The 25,472-nt window shown below is 35.2% G+C and overlaps 1 protein-coding gene and 1 non-coding gene across 2 annotated transcripts in view; both read right to left on the reverse strand.

Annotated features, from left to right (window-relative positions):
- LOC139701728 (zinc finger protein 107-like) overlaps nucleotides 1–25,472 on the reverse strand; it is a gene marked incomplete at its 3' end in the record, with an annotated part of 155,051 nt that overhangs the window by 33,873 nt on the left and 95,706 nt on the right. The gene's annotated exons all lie outside the window — the stretch shown is intronic.
- Trnar-ucu (transfer RNA arginine (anticodon UCU)) lies at nucleotides 23,676–23,749 on the reverse strand. The gene has a single exon. It is a non-coding gene; the product is annotated as a tRNA-Arg (tRNA).

Consider the following 25,472-nt stretch of genomic DNA (forward strand, 5'->3'; position numbering starts at 1 on the left):
AAAAGTCAATTCATTGCACAGAATAAGTGAAGTGGGTCTCTGCTCTGTAGTCCAGAACAGGTGGTAAAACAGCCCCCAAAGTGAGATTAAGACAGGGCTTTAACATGACATAGCTGACAAAATCCTAAAAACAAAAGAAAACATAAATTCAGAGAGAACCATACCCACATAATCTCATTTGACAGAATCAAATTCATAAGAGGAACAGAGGACAGAGGTAAATCTAAAGGGATTTAACTATATATATTTTTTTTAAATTGCTATAAGTGTCTCCCAGGATTATAGAGTTCTGGATCTCCTCAGTTACTACTTTATCATTACCTTCAACCTACAGGGCATGAGGCACACTGAATTAACCCTCATACTCATGTACTTATCACTTATTTTTCCTATAGCAATGCATATGTATATGAATATATTTTTTCCACATTTCCAAGATTCTACCCTGAAAATTTCTGTGATATCACTTCCCTGAAATGCATTTTCATTATTTCATGTCAGTTCATCTAAGTAATCCATATCATGTGTTGGAAAAGTTGAGACAACTCTAAGGCCCTTCTTATTTGACTATTTATAAACTATAATTGAAGGTCAACCTCAGTACCTCCAAAGAACTTAAGTCCCATTCACCTTTCTCATTCATAGTGCTTTATTTTTTAAGTAGGTCGCAGAAATTTTATTTTGAAGAAGAGTAAGTTATTTAAAGCCATTCAGTGTACTTTAGAGGATCCCAAAAACCTATGGTTGTGGTTCTTAAACAACCTTACCACTGAAAGATCTGGATTACACTCCAGGTTGGACACTGATACTAGGCTTCCATGGGAAATGGTTTCTTGGTTGTGAATATTGTCTTTCCCTTTCCCCTATAGCCTTGTAAATGTGTTGATTGTGTGAAGTTTTAGAATCACTATTTTCAACACAGTTAGCATGGACCCATTTGATAATAGAAGACATCTATATTCCCAAAAAAAGACCCTTCACCAAGCCCTAAAGAAGTGATAAAATAATCTCTGGAAAAAAATAACAGTCATCCATTAGATTATTTTTTTAAAAATACTAAGAATAAGTTTAGTTAGTAATACATTACTGTACTAGGAAAAGTGATATAAATGCAATTTTAATTTTTAAAGTTGTTTCTGACTACTACAAAGAGAGTATAAAAAGCTGGGTACATGGGCTGGAGTTGTGTCTCAGTTATAGACTACTTTGCTAGAATGTGCAAAGCACTGAGTTTGATTCTCAGCAATACATATAAAGTTTTTTTGTTGTTTCATTTTTTAAATACATGACAGTGGAATGCATCACAATTCTTATTACACATATAGAACAATTTTTCATACCTCTGTATATAAAGTATGTTCACATCAATTCCTGTCTTCATATATGCGCTTTATTTTTTTAAAGAGAGAGAGAGAGAATTTTAATATTTTTATTTTTTAGTGTTCGGTGGACACAGCATCTTTGTTTGTATGTGGTGCTGAGGGTCAAACACCAGCCACACGCATGCCAGGCAAGCGCACTACCACTTGAGCCACATCCCCAGCCCCATATATGTACTTTAGATAATAATGTCTATCACATTCCACAATCCTTGCTAATCTTTACACAACACTCCTACACTGGCTACTTCACATAAACTTGCCTCAGAGATTTAATGCATTAATCAAATAGATTTTATTCAGCCTATTCAGTGCTGTTGGAATGGCAATTATAAAAATCTAAAATTGTCATTTGTGGTGGCATATGCCTGAAATTATAGAAGCTATGGAAAATGACACAGGAGAATTGTTAGTACAAAGACAGCCTCAATAACATAACAAGGCTACAATCAATTTAATGAGAACCTGTCTCAAAATATAACGTAAAAAAGAGTGTGGATGTATCTCAGTGGTATGCACCTCTGGGTTCAATACTCAGCACCAAACCATACAAAACCAAGCAAATATCTCATAATTAATAGGGATTCCAGGGTACAAAATATGTAAAAATGTTGGTGACAATATAAATTTAATAAATATATATTTTATAAAAGTGTTAAGGTTCTTTAAAAGCCCAAAATAAAAATGACACAAAATCCACTAGTAATAATTTGGGGTAGCAGTGCAAAACCATACATGCCTGTACTCCCAGTGGCTTAGTAGAATAAGAGGTAGAAAAACTAGGGATTTATTCTCAAGTTAAAGACCAGCCTCAAGAACTTGGCAAGGTCCTCTGAAACTCAGAAAAACCCTCTCTCAAAAATAGATAAATAAATAAATAAGTGTTGGAGACTGGGTATGTAGCACACTGGTAAAATGCCCTGGGGTTAATCTCCAGTATTTAAATAAATATATAAATAATAATTCTCAGTAAAAAAAAAAAGCCATACAATCCAGTAATAATAACTCTGGGTATATATGTAAAAAATTTGGAATCCTTTTGCTAAATATATTGCCACACGTCTATTTTTATTGTACCTTTATTCACAGTATCTAATAAAAGGAAACAAATAAAGTATCTTTTAGATAGAAAGTATATCAGAAAATTCCTTCCAGCTGCAAAGCATCCAATTAGTCCATACCTTCAGAAGCTACACACTTAAAATTCAAACTGGTCCCTAGAAGACAAGACTCAGAGAGTGGTGTTTTCTAAATGCTCCAAAAAATTTGAATCTCTGGAAACCTTGTTTCAGATATTCTAAAATTCAGTACTAGGTCATATGGGAGGTCAGAATGAGAACACAAGACAGTAAATTCTTTAATGGGGAATCTTAACTCAGACACTGACATAACCAAAAGCAGTGTTGGAGATAAAAAAATAGATTCTGTTTCACTGATTTCTGGGTTATGGATTCAAATCAACTATATATTAGAAAAAAAGTTTAAGGCTACTGGTTAAAATCTACGTAAAACAGGTATTAAAAATGTACCAGGGGCTGGGTGTGTTGGTTCAAGCCTGTAATCCCAGTTGCTGAAGAGGTTGAGGAAGAATTATCAAAATTTCAAAGCTAGTCTTAGCAGAAGATAGGTACTAAGAAACTCAGTGAGATCCTGTCTCTAAATAAAGTAAAAAAAAATCCTGGATATTTGTCTTAGTAGTCAAGTGTTGGTGAGTTCAATCTCCAATATCCCCCATAAAAAAGTGTACCAGGGGGCTGGGGCTAGGGCTCAGTGGAGCTCACTTGTCTGGCACATGTGAGGCACTGGAATATAAGGTCTATCAACAACTTTATATATATATCCAAGATATTGACATGGACTTTGATCTAATTTGCGTGTACTTTAGCCCTTAAGATTGAAGTTGGTTGGGGCTGGGGATGTGGCTCAAGCGGTGTGCTTACCTGGCATGCATGCAGCCCAGGTTCAATCCTCAGCACCACATACAAACAAAGATGTTGTGTCCCCCCAAAACTGAAAAATAAATATTAAAAAAAAATCTCTCTCTCCCTCTCTCACACACACTCTCTCTTAAAAAAAAAATAAAAGATTGAAGGCATGGTGGTGCATGCCTCTAATATCAGCTGTTTACAAGACTGAGACATAAGGATCATGAATTCAAAACCAGTCTCATCAATGGTGAGGCACTAAGCAACTCAGTGAAACCCTCTCTCTAAGTAAAATACAAAATAGGGGTAGGGATGTGGCTCAGTGGTAGAGTGCCCCTGACTTCAATCCCTTGTCTCCCCCCACAAAAAAAATGGGGCTGAGTAAATAGCTCAGCTTGTAGAGTGCTTGCCTTCTAAGCATGAGGCCATGGGGGTCAATCCCCAGTACAGAGAGAGAGAGAGAGAGAGAGAGAGAGAGAGAGAGAGAGATTGAAATTGCATGTAATTTATATTCAAGTTAGTCCCACTTTTATTTTTTCCTGCCACACTAGAATAAAAGAGTTTCCTGAAATATTTGGAATGTTTCTGTGGGGTTATTTATTTATTTATTTATTTATTTATTTTTATGTGGTGCTGAGGGTCCAACCCAGGACCTTGCACATGCTAGGTGAGTGCTCTATCACTGAGCCACAACCCCAGATTGTCTGACCATAAATAAATAAACAAGCAAATTAATAAATAAATAAACCCTCAATTGATGACCCATTACAGTTTTAAAAAATCTTTAATTGGGACACATAAACCTCATTTAGGAGAGATTCATTCTTTTTAATTTCACCTAATTTTATTCTGCTTTCTTCTCATGTGAAAATCTCAGAATGATAAATTAAAATGTTTTAAAAGTGCCCTCCAGTTCTTGAAGAAAAACATTGTAAATGATGCATACATTTGAAATAAAACATGGGAAAATGATTAATAATGCTGAAAGTGGAGTTTTGAGATGAACCAAAATTTCTCAGTTTGCAAATTGAATCTGGGTTCTTGTCTCATAAATTTTGAAGAAAAAAAATCTATTTAAGCAAGAAGAAATAGAACACCCACCATGTGGTTTGAGAAATGATACCAGAAAAAAAAAAAAAAAAAAAAAACAACTCATTTTTGTGTGCCATCTTAGAAGTTTTCTGATGGTTTTGAGCAGAACAGGAAGCATAATGCATTTAGAATAGGCTTTGGAAAAGGCATCCTGACTACCATATGAGTTCACATTCATTCTTTCTGTGACCCATCCTTTTTTCTTCAAATTCAACCAGGAATCAACCCTGGGACAAAGGACTTTGTTGAAGGTGTTCCCACAAGTTGGCTTCAAGGTCTTTTACATTTGAAATAGGCCTTAATGGTGCTCATTAACATCTTTCAGTTAGCCACCAGGTGTGTTTGAGTGAGGCCCATTATCCACATTACATGGTCATTATACTATCTATTCTATTCTATTACTTATTCTCTGTGAACAGAGAACCCTAGTTTTGGATATGTGAACAGAGAGCTAGAAAACTAGGGGTTTATTCTGAGACCTATGGAGAGCTAAACTGAAGTTCCAAATTTCAGATTTTTGTTTTGTATTTGAGATACTGCTTCTGCTACTTTTAAAAATCTCAGGACTCAGGAAGAGAATGAGTTAAAAGCCAGCAGCATCAAATTTCTGAGGCCCTAAGAAATTCAAAGGGACCCTGTCTCTAAATAAAAATATTAAAAAAGGGGTGGGAATGTGAATCAGTGGATGAACACCTCTGGGTTGAATTTCTGGTACCAAAAAGAAAACAACACATGCAAATAATAATAATAATAATGATGATGATAATAATAATAATAATAATAATAATAATAATAATAATAATAATAAATAAACAATCAAACAAACCCTCATGAGTAACAAGCCCTAAAATTAACAGCCTCTCTCATGCAAGAATACAATAAATGGATTTGTTGTTCTCTCCTGGTAATTATCTCAGTCTTCACCATGCAATCTGGAGACATGCTGGACTCATGGCACATGTAAGCCCACAAAGGGCTTTAGAGAGTTGCTGAAAACACCATACAATTATGGAACAAAATGCCCATATTTTCAACTGCTGATCTAAGCCTCACTAGACTAGTCAGAGGGAGGTGAAGGCTAAGCTACCACAGAGAGACCCTCTGGCCACAAGACTCTGGAGAGGACCACAAGGAGTCCCTAGCCATGACTCCCAGTTTCCACCATTGCCACTCCTGTCAGCTTTAAGCCACCTTCCAATGCAGTCTCAATATAACAAGGCACACTTACCATTTCCTGGCTCTCAGGGTTCTCAGCGTTCTCCCTGTGGTTTGTTTTCAGATTCTGCATAGCACAGACACCTGGGCTCCAGATCCAGAACAGAAGCCTACAAAAAGATTGAAAAAATGGCGGGCTCCAGACACCAAGGGAACAGAAGATTGTGGAATCCCGCCCCCTCGTCACCAGGTGCATGAGGATTGGGACAGTTCTCACCTAAGAGACTGATTGGTCAAGACTTCAGGCACTGCCTCCAACCTGAGCCAAGTGGGCACAGAATCAAAGGCTGAATGACAGTCTGCTCCATTGTCATTGTTAACCGACTACAGATCAGGGCTGAGAATATAGCTTAGTCAGTAGAGTGCTTGTTTTGCTGATATAAGGCCATGGATTCAATCCCCTGCTCTACATGCACACACTCTCCCCCCCCCCACACACACACACAAGATTAAGTAAAGGACTTTGGGGGCTAGGGTTATGAATCAGTAGTAGAGAACTTCCCTAGCATGCATGAGGTACTGGGTTGAATATGAAGCACCGCATTAAAAAGCCACCCAAGAGGGGGATGTGGCTCAAGTGGTAGTACACTCGCCTGGCATGCGGGCGGCCCAGGTTCGATCCTCAGCACCACATACAAAGATGTTGTGTCCGCCAAAAACTAAAAATAAATATTTTTTTAAAAAGCCAACAAACAAACTACTAATGGTACTGTGTCCATCTACAACAAAAAATATTCAAGAAAAAAAAAAAAAAAAAAGACTGCGTATTGGACTTGTGCACCCTCACTACAGAACTCATAAACACTTTTTACAAATAATATATACATATATGTCTTCAGACAGTGTATAAAATTCTCCTGTAATGTCTTTTCAAGTAACTTATATTACAGGTATGCTTCACAAACCTTAAATCCTCCCCACCTCTATTATTATTATTATTATTATTATTATTATTATTATTATTATTATTATCATTTGAGGCCTGTTAATTGCACTAAATGCCTCTGTATGGGGTTATTTTAAGGCAAAGTTTTCTTCCAATAATAGGACCTAGCCCAGAGAGAAATGTATTGACACTTATAACTGTTTATAAGGTTAAAGCAATTTGTGAAAAAAAAAAAAAAAAAAAATATATATATATATATATATATATATATATATATATATATATAATATATATAATATATTATTATATAATGAAAATGGTATCACAATTACTTTAACTTTTTTAAAAATTTTTACATTCTTTGTCTCATAAAAAAAAAACAGTTTGAGCATTAAACTTATTAGAAATGTCCTTATATCCCTTCCCCCAAAAAAGTGACTCACAAGTATGATTCAAATTATTGACTCATAAATTTTTGATCCTTTATTTTAACTAGTGAAGTCTAAATGATTTTCTTTCTATTTTCACCTTTAAATGAAGCCCACTTTTTATAGCTTTCTTGTTGTGTAACTGACCTTTAATATTCTGCAAATTTTACCCCCATTCTGATCACTTTGGACTATTGATGTTTTGATGGAGGGGATCTCAAAGTGGTCATGCACAAGGTAGGAAATGGATATAGTAAGATATAAGACTGGTGATTGCTGAGTTTGTAGATTTTGCTATACAAAATAAGTATTGGTGGATAATATGGGGGTAGGGAGAAAAACAGCAATGAAAAAAAGAAGAAAAACTTGAACAGTAGAGGGGTTCACATGCTACAAGTCTACAATGATAGCGTGAATATAGAGGGTAGTGTTCTTGGAAGCAGCAATACAATTTGAGGGAAGGAAAAAGGTAATTTTTTGCACAGTTCCCAAGTGAGAGAGCCAGGTGAATGGGTTCTGTGTTCAACTCTTCCCACCTAGGAGTGGAATTTATAGTTCATAGGGTATGTCTCAGTAAGTAGTAAAACACCATTTCTGTGTACCTTTACACTTTTTCATGGCTACAAGCTGACTTTGACAATTCCAGTCACATTACATCTTTGCACTTGTTAGCTATTCATTAATTCATTCATTCATTACATTATTTGTTTGTTTTTTATTAATTCACTTTTTCTTTAGTTGTCATTGTTTTTACATTACTGGTGATTACATAATTGCATAAATATTCTGAATGTTGACATTTTGTTAAATATTGTTTTATGTGTTTATTCATACATTTACTTTTCATTGAAATGTTTTTCCTTTGCCAAACCTGATTTATATTAGACCTCAATCTTCATTTATGAAGACTAGATAAAATCACATTATTCCAAATAACTCAAGGATTTATCATCTTTGCAGAACCCTAATCACTCACTAAAGTTGACCCAGTCTGGGTCAACTAAAAGCTGTGTCAAAAGTCCTCTTTTTTCTTATATACACTTTAATAAAGAATTCCTCTCTCACTTTTATATTTTGGAGAGTAGACTAACTTCCCAAGCAGTAGTTAATAACCTAGATAATTTTTCCAACTAGCTCACTATTACTTTTAAATTATTCACATCCTTGATACTAAGAGTGTCACTGATTACTTTTTTTAATTTTTTCAAGATCTCTCTCTCTCATATTACAAAGTGAAATCAGATATGCTTTTTTACTAAGAAACACTCTCAGCCTTTAATAAAATATTCTATAAACAAAAAGGGTTTCGCTGATTTTCTTAGAGCCTCACTAAGTTGCTGAGGCTGGCTGACTTTAATCTAATGTTATAGAAGTTTGCTATATATATATATATATATATATATATATATATATATATATATATATATATATATATAATGAATATAGAGGGTAGTGTTCATTTGACTCTTTCTCTTGGGGACTGTGCCAGAGTTACCTTCTTCTTTCACTTCTACCTTATTTCTTCCTCCAAAGAATCTACCCTTTACCCTCATACTACCATTGATCCACCATTAGACTTTTTAAATCTGAACTCTTGAGATGGTCATTCTTTCCCTCTTTCCTTCACAGCACTTTTTATCTACCGGTACCTATTCCACCAATACTTTTTCATGAATCCTCACTACTACATACTCAGTATCCACCAATCTCACATGCTGACCCATCCCTGTTCTGCCTTTTCCATGGATCACTTTGAGATCCCCTCCACCTAGATATCAATAGTCCAGAGTAAGGTCAGGTAAGGGTGTTATATATGCAGGTTTTTAAAAGTCATTTACATAACAATAAGCCTATTAAAATTGGGATGTATTTTATCTTGGATTAAAAAAAGAAAACTACAGACTGCACTGTTATACTGAATTGTTTAAAATTCATTAATCTCAATAATTTGGAAAAAGAAATTCTATAAAAAGGAGAATAAAGAAAAGAACATAATACATAAAATTGAATAATTTGAAGACACACCAAGTGTACATATCAAAGAGTGTCATATATCGGTACTTTCAAAAGACAAATTAATTTGAAATAAATATAGTTAATGTGAGATGTAGTAATCACATTAATTATATATAATGGTAGTATACATGTATATGTACAAAATGCATCTCATATAATTATGAGTATACATTGCAAAAAATGAACTCTACAGTATTTTTTTTATTTTGCTGACAACACTATAAATACCTACATCTAGGTTTATGTATTACTAAATGTTCAGGATACATTTTGTACTTTATAAAGTTTACAACTGACCAACAGACCTTTTTTTTTTCAATTTTTAAAAGGAGTAGTATTTATTTTCAGTTAGAACATAATGCCATCATTTATCTTTAATTTTTAAATATTTTTAATTATATATGACAACAGAATGCATTACAATTCTTATTACACATATAGAGCACAATTTTTCATTTCTCTGGTTTTATACAAATTATATTGACATGAATTCACTTCTTTATACATGTACTTTATATAACAATATACATCATATTCCACCATCATTTCTAACCCCACGATCCCTCCCCTCACTTCCAAAACCCCTAAAGGTAATTTTGATACACAATGATGTATGCTATGAAGTTATAGAAAAGAGTATATACCTTATAATAATATGAACAAATAAAGTTTTGTAAGTAATACATAGCATAATAATAATAATAATAAACTTGCAATTTAGACATTAATAAATTATACATCTAGCACTACTGACATCTTTTCAAAAAAGAATTGACATCTTTTCCAAAAAAGGGGGGGGGGGGGTTATTTGTGGGGTAAAATGGTATTCTATGCTTTCGTAATATCAAGAATAAATTATTTTCAAAAGTAATATATATTTCCTTTTTTAAAGGGTGTGTGTGTGTGTGTGTGTGAGAGAGAGAGAGAGAGAGAGAAATTTTTAATGCTTATTTTTTAGTTTTCGGTGGACACAACATCTTTGTTTGTATGTGGTGCTGAGGATCGAACCCGGGCTGCACGCATGCCAGGCGAGCACGCTACCACTTGAGCCACATCCCCAGCCCAGTTATATATATTTCAATAATAAAAATAAAATAGAATCAGGTTCCATGGCACACACCTCAATCCCATTGGATTGTGATGCTAAGGCAAGATAATCCTGAGTTTAAAGCCAGCCTTAGAAACTTAGCAAGGCCCTAAGCATCTATGTGTGACCCAGTTTCTGTGTGCCCCTGATTTAAATTTCCAGTAAGAAACAACAACAAAAAGAATACAAAGTATTGATGAGGACACAGAACAAATTCTCATGAACTGAAGATGGAGTAGAAATTGCTGTTATTTCATTATGAAAACTGTTTATATATATATATATATATATATATATATATATATATATATATATATATATATATATATATATATATATGAAATACTCCTCACCAAGCAGCTTAGACCTGTAGAAATTATAGTTTGTGTGTACCATGACAGTGTTCATGTATGTGATAGCATAAGACTAGAGCTATACTTGTCAATACAGTAGAAATCTGTGGCGTAGGAGGAAAGAGGAGGTGATTCAGAAAAATAAAAATAATAAATTTTGAGAAAAAATGGTTTCTGGAGCCCAGAAAGATTTTTGGTTTAATTAGAGTACAAAATACCACATAAGTATTATACTGAAGTTACATCTGTTAAATACATCACATGTATAATGGATTTCAAGGAAAATATGTGGAACTTATCACAAACTAAATAAAAATTTTAAAAAGCACATAAAATAGCATGTGCGTAAATAAAACTAATCAATACAAAGACAACTATTTTAACTCAATTTAATATATAATATTTACCTATCAAAATTTTATCATGTTTTTTTCTTTAAATACAAGAAGAGAGCTGGACCTGTTGGTGCACAATTGTAATCCCAGTACCTTGGGAGGCTGAGACAGGTGTATTGTGAGCTCAAAGCCAGCATCAGCAAAAGTGAGGCCCTAAGCAACTCAGTGAGACACCGATTCTAAATGTCATACAAAATAGGTTTGGGGATGTGGCTCAATTCCCCTGAATTTAATTCCAAGTACCAAATAAAAGAAAAGAAAAGAAGGGACCAAAAAATTATCTAGGAAATAAAATATATGTAAAATACCCCAAAACCTTTAATAAAAAAAACATAGTTATTGTTATGAGACACATTTAATGTATATTATGAAACTATGTTGCAATAATACAGACCAATATATCATAATATGAATCAAATCTGAAACCATATGTAGATCAATAGTATTGTTAAGAGCAATAGAAAGGCATATGTAAAACCGATCATATGAAAAATAACATTAGACGTGAATGAATGAATCTATCCAACCTAAAGTTAGAATTGGGACATAGTGGCAAAGTTCACTGTTAGAGTGTGCATGCAGAATGTGCAAGATAGTCAGTTCCAACCTTATCAACACTATAAAAAACAAATATTAAGAGGAAATGATGTTGAAAATAAAGCAGAATAATAAATGAGACACTCTCCCTCCACCTATAGATACATTTAAGGAAAAAACTACTGTGAGTGTCTCTTTGGCAAAATCATGAATGAGTAGAGAGATTTAGATACACTGGATATTAGTCTGGTCTTAAGAAATGTACCACATTTGGGACAAAATCCCCAATTACCATCATCACCTCTAGTGAACAGAAATGTGAGAGAGGGGCTGAGGATGTAGCTCAGTTTTTAGAGTGCTTGCCTTGTATGCACAAGGCCCTGGGTTCAATCTCTAGCACCACAAAAAAAAAAAAAAAAAGAAAAAGAAAGAAGAAAATATGAAAGAAATGATACAAAAAATGGTGATATCTAGGAGCCATAAAATCCTTCACAAGTGTTTCATAAGCTGTGACCAAGACACGAAAATACCCAAATATCAAAGCTGTCAATTTATCTCAAAAAAATCTGCCAGCATATTTTCCCAATTGCTGTTGCTGACAGATGAAGTTCACTCTAGCTTGTATTATAGGTAAAATAGGGAGGAATCCAGTAAACTACTCTTAGCTTGAGTGAGATTTTAGCAGTTCCTGAATCCTGCCCCAACCCTGATACACTAGTAATAAGGCCAGAACTACCAATTCCTTATAGAAAAAGTTTTTGGGTTTTTTTGGTGGGTGTGTGTATGTGTGTATTGAATGTTTCAAATTTAACATATTTTGTTTATGTTACTATGTCCCTGATACACAGGTAATAATGCCAGAACTACCAATTGCTCCTAGAAAGCTTTTTTTTGTGTGTGTGGATGTGTGTGTGGATGTGTGTGTCAATGTGAGTACTGAATATTTCAGCTTTAACATATTTTATTTATGTTACTATGTCCTGAAGTTCCAAACTCTAGAACAAAAGGTGATTGAGCTTATGTAAATCTCTGTAGATTTCAAACAAATGAATTTACATTCTTTTCCCAGCACTTTTATGAACTATGATACCAAATAGCAGTTCAGAAAGGAGGTTGAAAAACAATGATCCCTGTTTATTCCAACAAATCTTTACAGAATAGTCCTACATTGGCTACTTCATATAAACTTTCCACAGGGATAAAATGCATCAATCAAAGAGATTTTCTGTAGCCTTGGCAGTATTGTTGAAAAGGTTATTATAATAATCTGAAAGAGCTAGGTGTGGTGGCAAATATACTAGAGGCTGAAGAGGCAAGTCAGGAGGATTATGATTTGAAAGACAGCCTTAACAACATAGCAAGGCTATAAGCAACTTATTGAGATATTAGTGATATATCACCTGTCACACACACACACACAAAAAAAGGACTGGGGACATAATTCAGTGGTAAGCACCCCCGGAGTTCAATTCCTAGCACCAAACCACACCAAACTAAACAAATATTTGTAAGATAGTAGGGACTCCAGAATATAGGTGTATATGTATAGATAAAAATTTTAGTTGCAATATAAAGTTAATAAAGATACTTTTGAAAAAAAATTCATGGTTCTTTTTTTTAAGAGAGAGAGAGAGAGAGAATTTTAATATTTATTTATTCGTTTTAGTTTTTGGCAGACACAACATCTTTATTTGTATGTGGTGCTGAGGATAAAACCCAGTGCCACACACATGCCAGGCAAGCGCACTACCGCTTGAGCCACATTCCCAGCCCCTATCATGGTTCTTAAGAGCTCAAAATAAAAATGCCATATAATCCACTAATAATAATTTTTTTGAAGCAGGGTATTATTGTGAATGTCTGTACTCTCAGGGGCTCAGGAGGATGAAACAGAAGGAACTTAAATGCAAGACCAGCCTCAGAAACTTGGCAATGGCTTAAGTGACTCAGTGATATCCTGTCTTATTAAAAAAAATAGGGATGTAACACAGTGGTAAAGTGCCTAAATAAATAAAAATAAATAACAATTCTTGATTTAAAAAATGCCCTATAACCCAGTAATTATAATTCTGGATAAATATCTAAAGAAATTGGAACACTTTTGTTAAAGAAATTACTTCACTTCCATTTTTATTGTAGGTTTATTCACAGTATCTAATAAAAGGAATCAAATGCAGTGCGTTTTAGATGCAAGGTATTGATGAAAAGGTTTCTTCCAGCTGCAGATCATCCATCTACTTGCCTTAAAGGCTGCTTACTTATAATTCAAAATGCTCCCTAAAAGGCAAGACTCAGATATGGATTCTTCTGAGTACTCCAAGAAATTTTGGTACCTCTGGACAAATTCTGTAAGACTTTTCCAAAACTAAGGAATAGGTAAATTTTGAAGTTTGGAATGTGGACAACATACAGTAAATTCCTCAAGGGGGAATCTTAATTCAGACACTGTGATAAGGTATCTGGTCTGGGGAAGAAAGAGGAAGTAAAATCAGAGTTTGAGATAAAACTAGACTTTGCTTCACTTATTTCTAGGTTATTGATTTAATCCAAAGAGATATTGGAAAAGGGTTAAAGCTACTAATTAAAATTTATATAAAACAGGTATTTAAAAAGTACCAGGAAAGAGCTGAAGGTGTGGTTCAGTGTTACAGTGCTTGCCTACCATATATGAGGCCCTGAGCTTGATTCTCAGCACCACATATAAATAAATAAAATATAAATAAATGTTAAAAAAAATACCAGGTAAGGGTTTAGGGTTGTTGCTCAGTAGTAGAGTGCTTCACTAGTATGCATGAGGCAGTCTGTTTGATACTGGACCCACATTAATAATAATAATAATAATAATAATAATAATAATAATAAAGATACTTTGTTCATCTACAACTAAGAAAAAAAAATATGTTAAAAAAGTACAACAGTGCTATGGCCTGTAACCTTCTAATTATCTGTGTTCTAATTAAGCCCTTGCAATTGAACTTTCTTATTATTTAAATTAAAGTCCAGTTCCACTTTTATTTCCTGCCACACCAGGACAAAGGAGTTTGCTTGAATATTAGGAATGCTTCTAAATGTCATTTTAATAAAGTTGTCTTACATATTTAAAAACTCAGTTGAAAGCAAACTTGGTGGCACAGGCCATAACCCCTGTGGCGCAGAAGAATTATACATAGGTATCATGAGTTCAAAGCTGCCCTCAGCAAAAGCAAGGCACTAAGCAACTAAGTGAGACCCTCTCTCTAAAAAAAAAAAAAAAAAAAAAAAAAAAAAAAAAAAAAAAAGGAAAAGAAAAGAAAAAAATTCAATTGAGGACAAATACATCAAAGAAACAAACAAACAGGAATAACAAACAAACAACAACAACAAAAAAAAACCTTAATTTTGGACAAATTACCTACACTATTGTGAGGATGGCCTTAAGCCTGGCCTAAAAAATTCCATTTTAAAGACTTCAGTTTTAAAAATGCAGTCTCACCAGTCATGCCTAAAGAAGCCCTCAGTATTGCCCTCAGACATAAACAAATCACTTGCCCTCACCTTGATAAAGAGAGTGAGGCCTCTGGCAGGTTGTCCTCACCTAATAAGAGGGAAGGGTGAGAAGACCAAGGTGCAGACCACCAGACCAGATGTTTCTGGCCCTACAGTAAATGATGTCATGGAAAAATCTGGTGGTAACTAACAAGGATTGAAAAAAGGTAAAAAAGCTGCAAAATTTAGTATAAAGAGTAGAGCAAATGAACAGATGTTCAGCCAGCTCAATAGAAAATGCACTTGAGCTGGGGAGGCTGATGAGGACTTGGAATGACATCTCATCACTTTTCACCATTTGTATTATCCTCACCACTCTTAAACTCTACAGCCACACCTTAGTGAGAGGGGGAAAGGTAAAAGATTATGTGATGTTCTTCTCATGTGATGAAAACTTAATTTCAGTGGGGAGAAACCCAATGGGGAAAATAAAACCAAGAGGCAAGATCTCCCACACACCCCCAAATATATACTTTTATGAATAAAAATTTTATCAAAATTACTTTAAAATTTCATTTAACTTTTGTACTGTCTGGTATTATGAGAAAGCAAATTTTATTTTAAACTTCTAAGCAATGTCCTAAGGCATTAATATTTTCCCAGAGGGAAAAACAATATAATGAACTAGTATAATTTAAAAATTACTAATATTCATAATAAAAATTAAGAAGGACAGCTTAAATCAATTTAATAACTTAAACCACTATATCCAAAATATTATTATTGAAAATATAAATTTACTAATAAATAAATATATTTTTCAAGCTTCATCCTATAATTCTCTCTTGACCTCTCAGGGATATCTATGTTCACCACAGCTATATTCCATGTTTGAGATCTATAAATATACTGTCATCAGCAAGGTGAAAAAAAGGATAACTCAGTTCTGTGTCATAGTTTATGGAATAAACATACCAAACAACATTCTCTCAGGGCCAAAGAACAGGAGAGACTCTGCACTTTGGGAGAGAGCAGCCATCTACAACTCAGACCTGTACAAAAGTGGACACTGTTTCTCACAGGATTCTGGGCACAGATCCATTTTCATTTTAGATATCATACTTTAACCAAAAGAGATTGGTATCACTGGAGAGAAGACTCTAGGTCATCAGATCATCAGTAACCCAGAAACTAGAGTCTAAACATTTTTAAAAAATTATTTTGCAGTTATGTCTTTAGCCTAATGCAGGGTTGTGATTTCAATTTTCTTCTTTAGTATGGGGTACTCTGAGAATATCATCAAACATTAAAGGCATAGACGTCTACACATATTTTCCTATAATTCAATAAAGCCTGTCAAGAGATTAAAGTTTAAATTTAAATTAATAAAAATTTGACCAGTACCTATATGGCACAATATGTTTTTCACATAACTTCTGTTCCACATGTGATTGAATCCTGGCATTCAGCCTATGTTTAGTGAATTAGATATCTATCACTGAATAAGAAGAAACTATATAAAAATTATTGTCTCAAGTGTGAGCTTATTATTAATTAAGGCTGGGTTCATATGGGATCTTTTTACTGCATTAGGTGATAGTTGGTAAGGTTACTGAACTTCAGAGGGAGATATGGTTGCCAAAAAAAGCACCCTTCTTCTCAGAATCAAATAAATTAAGGTGGGCTCATTCTCATGGAGGTGACAGTGTTATGAAAATAAAAACAAAGTATTCAAAATGTTTCCTAACTGATACACTTTCATAGTCACAGACTTACATAAGTCACACACAGAAAATAAGAGCTCAGATCCAAAATTTGGGAAATATACTCTGCACTTTGGCTACAAGAGGAGTAAAAACACATTGTCAACTTTATGTGTACAGATAGGGCTAGAGAATTGCTAATATGTTGACACTTGGTATCATTCTGCTTTTTGTAATGGATGAGGTTTACATAGCTGTTCAGTGTGAAAGAATATTTGAAAGATCTCATGAATATTAAGCAACTTTACTGGAATTCAGGATCAATTCTATGTGTCCCCAAAGCCACAACTCACATCCTCTAGACTATATTATTGTCAATCTTTCATTATTGTCTTAGAAGTTAGATAGTGGCACAAAAAAGCAGAATATTTTTTTTGTACCAAGGACTGGAATCAGAACACTTTATCACAAATCACATCTCCAGCCCATTTGTTTTTAAAGACAAGGCAAATTCTCACGGAGATGCTTAAGTCCCCACTGAGTTGCTGAGTCTAACCTTGAACTTAAAATCCTTCTTCCTCAGCCTCTTGAGTCACTGAAATTACAGACATGCATTACAATATTTTCCTGGTTTACGAATAGGCAAAATTGAAATGATAAGCAGAGAAGCAGCTGTTATAATCACCCCTTTATTAATTCTGGCTTACTTCCTAAGGTTTAAATATTGAAACCCATATTTCAATGTATACTGAAGGTAACATTATCTATTATAGTCAACAGTCAGTTGATCTCCATTTTATCCAGAGAATTTTTTACTGCCTAAACTTTGACTTAATTTGAAAATCTTACTCAATATGTTTGAACTTCTGGTTTTTCTTCTGGCATTATTAGGATACTAGGTTCAGACCATACAGCCTATGGGAAATTATGGTGTGGTTATAGCTAAAGAGAAGACTATATGATAAATTAAATTTTAAACTCATGCGGATGAGGTATTTTTTTATTTCTTTATTTTTATTTTCATGCAGATGAGGTATTTTCTTTATTTTCTTGTATCCTTGGTGAATAAGATACAGAGTACATAGCCAAACCTTAAGTCATACAAAGCAGGCTCTATCTCTAGTTAATAAAGAAAAATATCAAATACAAAAAGTTGTGTTGCAAAATCACATAGCAGTTGGTTTGTTATCAGCAGCACAGGAATGGGTTTCTGCCATATTCAGTTATATATATATATATATATATATATATATATATATATATATATATATATATATCATAGATCACCAAAATCATATCAGTATGACTTCAATATATATGATATCTTTAGATGCAGCCACACAGCAGTTGATCAATGATAAGTTGCAAGAATGTTGAGCTTGTTTAGGTACCATCTGGAGATGGCTTTTAGTAATCCTAGACAGGAGGATTGTGTTCTAGTCATATTACAATACAGCATATTTTTTGAGGCCTGTGGATACAGAGCTCTTACCTCCTTGCTAATAGATCATTGCAGAAGACTTCAAGTGTGTAGATTTTTTGATGATGAATCCTATAAGGGTGGATCATTGGAAAGGCCAAACATGGCTATAGCTACTCTGTTGTTGATGCTTCCAACAGGTTACTGTTATGATGATGATGATGATGATGATGATGATGATGATGATGATGATGATTAATATTATTATCATTTATTTAAGTAATAAATACCTTGATTAAGTGTATACATTCATTGTCATAAACATTTTCTTCTGAGCATGTGTTCACTATGTAAAATATTGATCATGCACATTTGTTTTCTGACCTATATATGAGAAGGCCTATGGAATGATGCAGGAGTCTGAGGGCTGAATGCTCTGGGATACCTGGAAGCTATTGTTACCTCTGCATAAGCATGACTACACTGCCAACTCTTCCTCACATCTCTCAATTGCTAGAGACCAAAATTTTACATCCTGGGTCTCAACACCCACACAGCAACTCGCATAGTCTTTAGGATATTTGCAGGTGAGAGATATCTCAGTCCTGATAGATTAATGGAGATTTTTAGGGGAGTAGTGGCACCTATGGACACAAATAAGCATACAACACTTAGTTGCCTTAGTCCAATTACAGTGAACTCCTGTGGAGAGTGGTGACATAATGGGATTAGTTCCTTGTAAACAGAAATAAGGATTTTGACTGCACTGTGTGCAAACATGAACCTTGGAAGTTGAACTATCAATGAATTGCTGAAGCCCAAGCCCCAGCCCCTGGCCAAAGAAAAAAGTGGCAGCAGTGGCATAGATGATTTGGAGAAGTAGTCAAATGAGTCATGTGCAGCTGCTCTGGCAATTGGATAAATAGTTTCTATAGATCTGACAGCAAAAACTGATGCAAGTGTATGAAAGACTACCAGAATGAGAAATTGCAAGATAATCAAGAAGTATAGGAATCCAAAGTATATCCAGTATAGTAAGATCTCTGTATTTTGAAAATACCCATCAACCTTCCCCATTGTGATGATTGAGTCTGGGGAGAAGAAGAAGGATAAAGGTCTTCAAGTCCAGTCAATGGATGATGCATAAAATGAAACAACAGCAGCCAATGGCTCCAGTGAACAACTGGCATGACCAGCCCAGGTATCCAAGTTTACCCCATTTTACCTGTTAAGCAGAACTGGTGGACTTAAAAAATAATTTACCCAGGTGGCAAGAGAGCAAGATTATTATTTTTGTCTGTAAGAATTAGGGATAAACAGCATTCTGTGTTGCACCTTAAGAATGGAGAGGTTATCATTGCTACTTATAGTAGAAGTTGTAAAATACTCAATGCCATGAGGCATTTAAGGACAAAAAAAGACCAAGTATGTTAGTACCTGGCCAGGCTTCCAGAGGGCTGTATTTTTAGCGAGTAGCCAAGGTCATAAACACTCATATTCAATCTATGTACTCAAGGTCAAAAACATTTGTTTGTGAGCATGCTCTTACATCAGTTAAATGTTGTTGATGTGCCTTCTTTGTCTGACCTGCATAAAAAAAATTCTATTTAATAATTTTGGGGGGCTGAGTGATAGAAGGTAGAGATTGGTTATGGGCTATTGCTGCCTTCAAAAGTAGCATGCCTACCATCCCAAAAGTTCCTCACAACTTCTTTCAACTGCTTGAGCCCCAAGACTTGCTTTATTGATATGAGTCCCTGCAAAACAGCCACAGATGTGAAATCATTTTTAATTTGAGACTATCACAAATCCTCTGCTTTATGCAAGGAGTATTGTTTTGTAGACATACTCCCAGATAAAATTCATATAGTGGAGATTTAGTATATTATTTATTTTAGATTACACATATGACCTTAATGTTGTCTCGCCCTCACTTTTTTATGTAGTATTTCATATTCTCCATTTACAAAACTTTTTTGATATAGACACAGTCCTTTTGTTGCAGTTTCCATAGCATCCTGCATTTTCATCATAACTGAAATAAAATATGCCTGTTTTCAAATTTATCCTGATAAGAAATTTAAAAAATATTGCTTGTTCTTGATTTTTCAATTCAATTTTCAGCAATTTCCCAAGTTTATTTTAAATCCTTACTATAAGCTTTAGAATTTTTTCTCAAACATATTATCCCCATTGAATAAAAAGTTCATCAGATGTAAAAATTTTGTTTTTCTTTTTTTATTCTTCCTTTTTTTTAAAGGGGAGAGGAATGAATACTTAACCCAGGGTAGTTCTCCTAAACCCCTATATCACCAGGCTTTTAAAATTGTATTTTATTTTATTTTTAGTTTTCACACAAAGTCTTGCTTAGTTTCTTAGGGCCCTCTCATATTATTTAGGCTGAATTTGAAACTGTGATTCTTCTGCTTAAGTCTCCCAAATTATTAAGATTGCTGACATGAGCCACATATGTGTGTAACCCCTCCCCCTTTTTTGAATAAATGTCACTACTTAAAAATGTCACTACTTAAAAATAATGATGAATCATGGCTTCTTAAAGGAAGTAAGTTTTGCCTTTGGGTCAGGCATATTTGATCTTGATATGTACTTAAAAATTGTGGGCACACAACAAAGCATCTTTGTAAGATCCTGTCTCAAAAAAAAAGAAAGAAAAAATTGAGGATATAGCTCAGGAATAATAATTCTCTCAGTTTAACCACCAGTACTACACTCATATAAACACACACACACACACACACACACACACAGTACTTGTGAGATTTTGAAAATAGTTTTTGACACTGAACAGCTGTATAAACCTTATCTATTACAAAAGACAGAATTAGTGACATAATATGAGTAGTCCTTTAGCCTTATCTGTGTACAGAAATTTGGTAATGCGATTTTATTCCTACTCTAGCCAAATGTTTAGGAGTGTAAGGGTCCCGCGAAACGTTGGAGAAAGAGACCACCAAGTGACCACTCATGCAATTGGCAGAAGGGGATTTATTGAACCAGCATGCTGGGGCTCCGTGCCCACTCAAGAAGGAAAAGCAGCCCAGAGCCCCGAGCAGGGGCTGAGCACTGCTTAAGTTCACTTTTTGGGGAGGGCGGAGGGCTTTGTATACATCAGAACAAATCATCATGAGGCGCGGGAAAACTGAACAACAACTCCTAAACATGATTAGTTCATTCATTGGCGGGAACAGGTCAGGCTGGAGTGATAGGTCATTTCTAAACGGGGTTCACATTCAAACTGATTGGTTCAGGCCCTGCCAGGCCTACGTGCAACCACACAAAGCCCTTCAGTTATTAAACCACCAAACAGTCAGGGGGAAATGTTTACTGGGCGGTTCTAAGCATTGTCTCAACAGCTACAGAAATTTCAGGTTTTGCAGGTAGCATAGAAACCTAACAATACCTAATCCTTTACATTTTAACTCAGACCTTGCAGCTTAGAAACTTTACAACACCCGGTCTTTTACCCTTTAACTTTTATGCTTTAACTTCAATTTCTTTTACCCTTACATGTAGTTGTTGTTCAATTTTCCCGCGCCTCATGATGATTTGTTCTGATGTATGTAAAATCCCCGCCCTCCCCAAAATAGTGTACTTAAGCAGTGCTCAGCCCCTGCTCGGGGCTCTGGGCTGTTCTCCCTTCTTGAGTGGGCACGGAGCCCCAGCATGCTGGTTCAATAAATCCCCTTCTGCCAATTGCATGAGTAGTCACTTGGTGGTCTCTTTCTCTGATGCTCCGCCGGACCTTTACATCTGTGGCAGATCAACCTCCATCCCCCACCTTAATAATCTAGTGAAGCTTAGATCAGCAGTTAAAAATCTGGGCATTTTTTCCCATAATTGTATGGTGTTTTCAGCTTGTCTCTAAAGCCCTTTGTGGGCATCCATGTGCCGTGAGTCCAGCATGTTCCCACATTGTGTGGTGAAGACTGGAATAATTATCTGAAGAGAACCCCAACTTCATTTGTTGTTTCCATGCACAAGAGAGATTGTACTTTTAGAGCTTGTTATGGAGGTTTTTTTGTTTTGTGTTTTGTTTTCTTTTTGGTACCAAGAATTCAACCCAGGGTATTCAGCCACTGAATCACATCCCCAGCCCTTTTTAAATATTCTTATATGGAGACAGGGTCCCTTTGAGTTTCTTAGGGCCTCATTAAGTTGCTGATGCTGGATTTTAACTCAATGCTCCTCATGACTCCTGAGCTTTTTTAATGTAGGGGAAGCAGTATCACAAATTCAGAACAACAATATAAATTCCAGAACTTCAGCTTAGCTCTTCCTAGGTCTGAGAATAAACTTCTAGTTTTCTAGCTCTCTGTTCACATATTCAAATCTAGGGTTATTTTTTCATAGTGAATAAGTATAAGATAGAAGGGATAGTAAAATGAGAGTGTAATCAGGATAATGAACCTCATTCAACCACTGCTGGAGGCTAACTGGAAGCTATGTTAATGAGCACCATTAAGGCTTATTTCAAATGTAAAAAAACTTAATGTCCACTTTTGGGAACACCTTCAACAAAGTCCTTTGTCCCATGGTGAAGTTGCAAGAGGAAATATGGGTCACGGAAAAGATGAAAATGAACCCATATGGTAGTCAGGATGCTTTTTCTAAAACCTATTTTAAATAAATTTTTCCATGTCTGCTGAAAAATATCTGTAAACTTTTAAAATGCCACACAAAAATGAGTTTATCTGGTATCATTCCCCATCCCACATGGTGGGAGTTCTATTTCGACTTGCTTAAATAAATAGATTTTGTTCTTCAAAATTTGTGAGACAAGCACCCAGGTGCAATTGGCAAAGTGAGAAATTTTGTTTCATCTCAAAACTCCACTTTCAACATTATCAATGACTATTTCCCCATATTTCATTTCATTTTTCTTCAAGAACTAGAGAGCATTTTTAAAAGATTTGATTTATCATCTGTGTAGGAATGGTGGAAAAGCTCCATAAACTCAACAAGCAGGACTGTAGAGGCCTGTCACAGAAGAGAAGGGGGGAGTGGGAAGGGGAGAGAGGGAGGGGGGAAGAGAGGGGGAGGGGGATTGGGGAGAGGGAGAGGTTGTTGATGAGGAGGAGCAGGGGGGAGTGGGCTCTTACTTCTTTATTGGCTGAGAGTTCACACCAATTTGGGGATTTGGAGGTGTGCCATTGTGCCATTAAAAGTTCATGCGCCATTCAGTGTGTCATGGACCTGAGCTCCTGGAAGAGAAATCCTCCATGCACTATCTTTTTTTTAAGAGAGAGAGAGAGAGAGAGAGAGAGAGAGAGAGAGAGAGAGAGAATTTTTTTTAATTTTTTTTTTTTTTTTTTTTTAGTTTTCAGCGGACACAACATCTTTGTTTGTAGGTGGTGCTGAGGATTGAACCTGGGTGGCACACATGGCAGGTGAGTGTTCTACAAATTGAGCCACATCCCCAGCCCCTCCAGGCACCATCTTTACCAACAATCTGAGCTTTTTACATATGAAAAAAAGCAGAATAAAATTAGGTGACATTAAAAAGAATTAATTTCTTCTAAATGAGGTAGTGTAGTTTATGTGTCCCAATAAAGGTCCTCAATTCATTTTGTTTTTCATATGTAAGACCATTTTATTAAAATGGCCCTCACCCATAGAAACATTCCAAACATTTCAGTAAACACCTTTCTCTGGTGTGGCAGGAAAATAAATGTGGGACTAACTTAAATTTAAACTACATGAAAGATCAATCTCTCTCTCTTTCTTTCCTTTTTTTTTGTTTTAGTTTTTATTTTTTGTGGTACTGGGAGTTAAACCCAGGTCCTCATGCTTAGAAGGCAAGCACTCTACCAGCTGAGCTATATCCCCAGTCCCATATTTTGGGAGGCAAAACCAGGGATTAAAGTCATGGGCACTCTACCACTGAGCCACATCCCTACCCTTATTTTTTATTTTTACTTAGAGAATGGTTTTCACTGAGTTGCTTAGCTTCTCACCATTGCTGAGACTGACTTCAAATTCAGAATCCTCCTATCTCAGCCTCTGAAGCAGCTGAGATTACAGGCATGAACCACCATGCATGGCCAACTTCAATCTCAAAAACTAAAGTACACAGCAAATTAGGTCACAGGCTGTCAACAAATAGGTACACTATGTAAAAAAAACAAAAACAAAAACAAAAAACTATTTTTTAGTTGTTGATAGACCTTTATTTTATTTACTTATATGTAGTGCTTAGAATTAAGCCAAGTGCCATACAAGTCAGCTACCACTGAGCCCCAGCCCCAGCCCTCTGGTACATATTTTTTTTATGGTGGATACTAGAGATTGAATTTAGGAACACTTGAATACTGAGACTCAGTCTCAGGGTTATTTTTTACTTCACTTAGAGATGAGGTTTCACTGAGTCATTTAGCACCTCACTTTTGCTAAGGCTGGCTTTGAACTTTTGTTCCTTCTGCCTCAGCCTCTCCAGCAACTGGGATTACAGGCCTGCACCAACACAGCCAGCCTTTGGTATATTTTTAATACCTATTTTAAATAGGTTTTAACCAATAGCCTTAAGTCTTTTCTAATATTTGTTTGGATTGAATCCATAACCCAGAAATCAGTGAAACAGAGAATCTAGTTTTATCTCCAACACTGTTTCATCTATTAGAGTGTCTGAGTTAAGATTACCCATTGAAGAATTTACTGTATATTGTGGTTTCATCCTGACCTCCCATATGTACCTCTTTCTGAGTTTTAGAACAGTCTGAAAAAAGGTGCCCACAGATACCAAATATCTTGGAGTACTTAAAAAAACACCAGTATCTGAGTCTTGCTTTCTAGGGACAAGTTTTAATTTTAAGTGTGTAGTTTCTAAAGGCACTAGTTGAATAATCTGCAGCTGGAAAGCATTTTCTGATAATACCTTTTATCTAAAAGGTATTATGCACTTAATTTGTTTCATTTTATTAGATACTGTGAATAAAGATACAATGAAAATAGAAGTGCAGCAATATCTTCAACAAAAGAATTTCAATTGCTTTACATACATACCCATAATTTTTTTATTTGTTTTGAATTTAAATTACATGCAAGTTCAATCTATCTCTTTCTCTCTTTTATTTTATTTATTTACTTATTTGTGGTACTGAGGATTGAACCCAGGGATTAACCCATGGACATTTTACCAATGTGCTGTAAAGGTCAGGAGAACATCAGAGAAAAAGACCACCAAGAGACTGTCTCATGCAACAGCAAAGGGTTTATTGGGGGTCCAGCATGCTGGGGCTCCAAGCCTACCTCGAAGAGGTAAAGAGCAAAGAGCCCCAGAACAGCTTGAGCAGAGCTTATATACATTCTTTGAAAAGGGCAGGGACTTCACATACAGCATAACAAATCACCTCATGCTGCGGGAAAATCAAATAACAACTCTAAAACATGATTAGCACATTCACTGCCGGGAACAAGTTAGGTAGGGGTGAATGGTCAGTACAAAAGGGGTATTCGTTTGAACTGATTGGTTTAAGCCAAAAGGGGTGTACGTGCTGAACTACATGGTTTCCCAATTTGTTATCAACCACCATAAACTTCTGGGAGGGTTATCT

This window comes from Marmota flaviventris, chromosome 14 (assembly GCF_047511675.1).
Source record: "Marmota flaviventris isolate mMarFla1 chromosome 14, mMarFla1.hap1, whole genome shotgun sequence".
Taxonomy (NCBI): domain Eukaryota; kingdom Metazoa; phylum Chordata; class Mammalia; order Rodentia; family Sciuridae; genus Marmota; species Marmota flaviventris.